This window comes from Cucurbita maxima, unplaced genomic scaffold, assembly GCF_002738345.1.
Source record: "Cucurbita maxima cultivar Rimu unplaced genomic scaffold, Cmax_1.0 Cma_Scf00777, whole genome shotgun sequence".
In the NCBI taxonomy this organism is placed as follows: domain Eukaryota; kingdom Viridiplantae; phylum Streptophyta; class Magnoliopsida; order Cucurbitales; family Cucurbitaceae; genus Cucurbita; species Cucurbita maxima.
Window position 1 is genome coordinate 8,760 of NW_019272793.1, and position 2,745 is coordinate 11,504.

Consider the following 2,745-nt stretch of genomic DNA (forward strand, 5'->3'; position numbering starts at 1 on the left):
CATGATCTTTTGCTTAATGTCTAACTCTTCGACACGTCCTTCCTTGTGTGTGTTAGAGTTCTCAGAGCTACCAGGATGCTTCAAGCTGTTAGATTATGTGGCTTTTTCTTCAGAAGAGTCAACATCAAATGTTAGGTCTTTGATTGGCAACCCATCCAGGGAGCATTGATTGCATCGATTCCATCAACGATCTTCCCATGAGTTTATGGTGCATGACCCATTTATATACCATTCACCTTCGAGCACTATCATAGTGTTGCATCGTCCATGAGATGCATTGCGGCTAACGTAACTCTCAGGTCGTATGAGAAAGTTCGTGTAGCCCTCAACTCTCAGGTCGTATGGTAGAGTTTTTAGAGCTATCGCGACATTTTGAGGTGTTCTATCGTTGGTTTTTTCTTCAAAAGAGTCAACATCAGACCTCAGGTCTTTAATTGGCAACCCATCCAGGGGAGCGTCGATTGCATCGATTCCATCAACGGTCATCCCATGAGTTTATGGTGCATGACCCATTTTTTATATCATCCACCTTCGAGCGCCATCGTCCATGAGATGCATTGTGGCCAACGTAACTCTTAGGTCCTACGAGCAAGTTCGTGTAACCTTCAAGTATTGTTCTACGTCAAAAATAAAGTTTTTTAATTCCTTAGAATCCGAGTTCCCATTTAAGGGTTTGTGTTTTTGGATTTTAAGTTTGTTAAGCCCAAAATGAGCTTGGCTTGGGGTGGGGTTCTCTACGACCATCTGTTTATGGGTGGAATGTCGTACTATAACTGCGTACCCAATGCCTTTTGTTGAATTTTTCAGAAACGAGATTTAAATCTGGCATCTCGGTCTAATACTATTGCCTTTTGTTGAATTTCCAGAAGCGTACCCAATACCTTTTCTGATGAATATTCATTTTTAATGTTAGCAAGAGTAGCTTAGTTGGGAGATTGTTAGACGGAAGATTTGAAGGTCACACGTGTTTTATCCACGTTCAACGCACCTAATACAAGTTTATTACCTGACTATACAATCTAAAAACACAACTTATTCAATCTAAAATTAGTGATTATTTCTTTTATAAATATAATGAATTAGCGGAAGTACCTTTACTTATGAATTTTCATTTTTAATATTAGCGGGGATAGCTCTGTTGGGAGAGTATCAGACTGAAGATTTGAAGGTCACGTGTTTGTTATCCACGTTCACCGCACCTGATTCTAGTTGCATAACCCGACTATTCAATCTAAAATTAGTCATTATTCCTTTCTGAAATCTCAATGAATTATCGAAAATACCTAACGTGTTCTAGTTCACCGCACCTTATACAAGTTGGATAACTTGAATATCTTATTAAAAATATTTCTATTTAAAATTAAAATGAATTAGCGAAAATACCTTTACTGATGAATTTTCATTTTTAATGTTAGTGTGGATAGCTCAGTTGAGAGAGCATTAGATTGAAGATCTAAAGGTCTCGTGTTCAATCTTGCATAATTTGACTATTCAATTTAAAATTAGTGATTATTTCTTTCTAAAATTTCAATTAATTAGCGTAAATACTTTTACTTAAAAATTTTCATTTTTAATGTTAGCAGGGATAGCTCAGTTTGGAGAGAGTCAAATTTAATATTTGAAGGTCACGTGTTCGATCTCCATGTTAACCACACCTATTTCGCATAACCTGACTACTCAATAGAAAATTAGTCATTATTTCTTTTTAAAATCTCAATGAATCAGCTAAAATACCTATACTGATGAATTTTTATTTCTAATGATTGCGGGGATAGCTCAGTTGGGAGAGCGTCAGACTGAAGATTTGAAGGTCATGTGTTCGATCCACATTCACCGCACTTTGTTTAAGTTAATGCATAACTTGACTCTCATACTCAATGAATTAGAGGAAGATCTGTCACGTTTTTTATCCAATTTTAATATTAGTGAGGAGAGCGTCATATTGAAGATTTAAAGGTAACGTGTTTGATCCACGTTCATTGCATTAGCAATTATTTCTTTTTAAAATCTCAATCTCAATGAATTAGAGGAAGATCTGGCACGTTTTTTATCCAACTGGCATAAGTTGACTAAGTTGCACAACTTAACTATTCAATCTAAAACATGTGATTATTCATTTTTTTATGTTATCTGGAATGGCTTAGTTGGGAGAGCATCAGATTGAATATTGGAAGGTCTTGTGTTTGATCGACATTCATTATATCTTGTAGTTTAGTTGATTATAAATTCTTCTTAAAATATAATGAATTAGTGGAAATAGCTTTACTTATGAATTTTTATTTTTAATCTTAGCGGGGATAGCTCAGTTGAGAGAGTGTCAAACTAAAGATTTGAAGGTCACGTGTTTAATCTTCACGTTCACCGCACCAGTTTCCATTTACATAAGCTAACTATTCAATAAAAAATTAGTTATTACTTATTTTTAAAATTTCAATGAATAATGAATTAGCGGAAATACCCTTACACATGAATTTTGATTTTTAATGTTAGCGGGGATAGCTCAGTTGGGAATGAATATCTCAAGGTTACATGTTTAATCCATGTTCACCGCACTTGGTTTATGTTGCATAAGTCTATTAAGTTGCATAACTTTATTCAATCTAAAATTAGTGATGATTTCTTTTTAAAATATAATGAATTAGCGGAAATACCTTTACTTATGATTTTTTTTTTCAAATATTAGTGAGGATAACTCAGTTTTGAGAGCGTCAGACTGAAAATCTGAAGGTCACGTGTTCGATCCAC

The 2,745-nt window shown here is 34.7% G+C and overlaps 1 non-coding gene across 1 annotated transcript; it reads left to right on the forward strand.

The window, feature by feature from the left end:
- Positions 1 to 1,765: 1,765 nt before the first annotated feature.
- On the forward strand, positions 1,766 to 1,838 carry TRNAF-GAA. Its single transcript has one exon. It is a non-coding gene; the product is annotated as a tRNA-Phe (tRNA).
- The last annotated feature ends 907 nt before the right edge of the window (positions 1,839 to 2,745 follow it).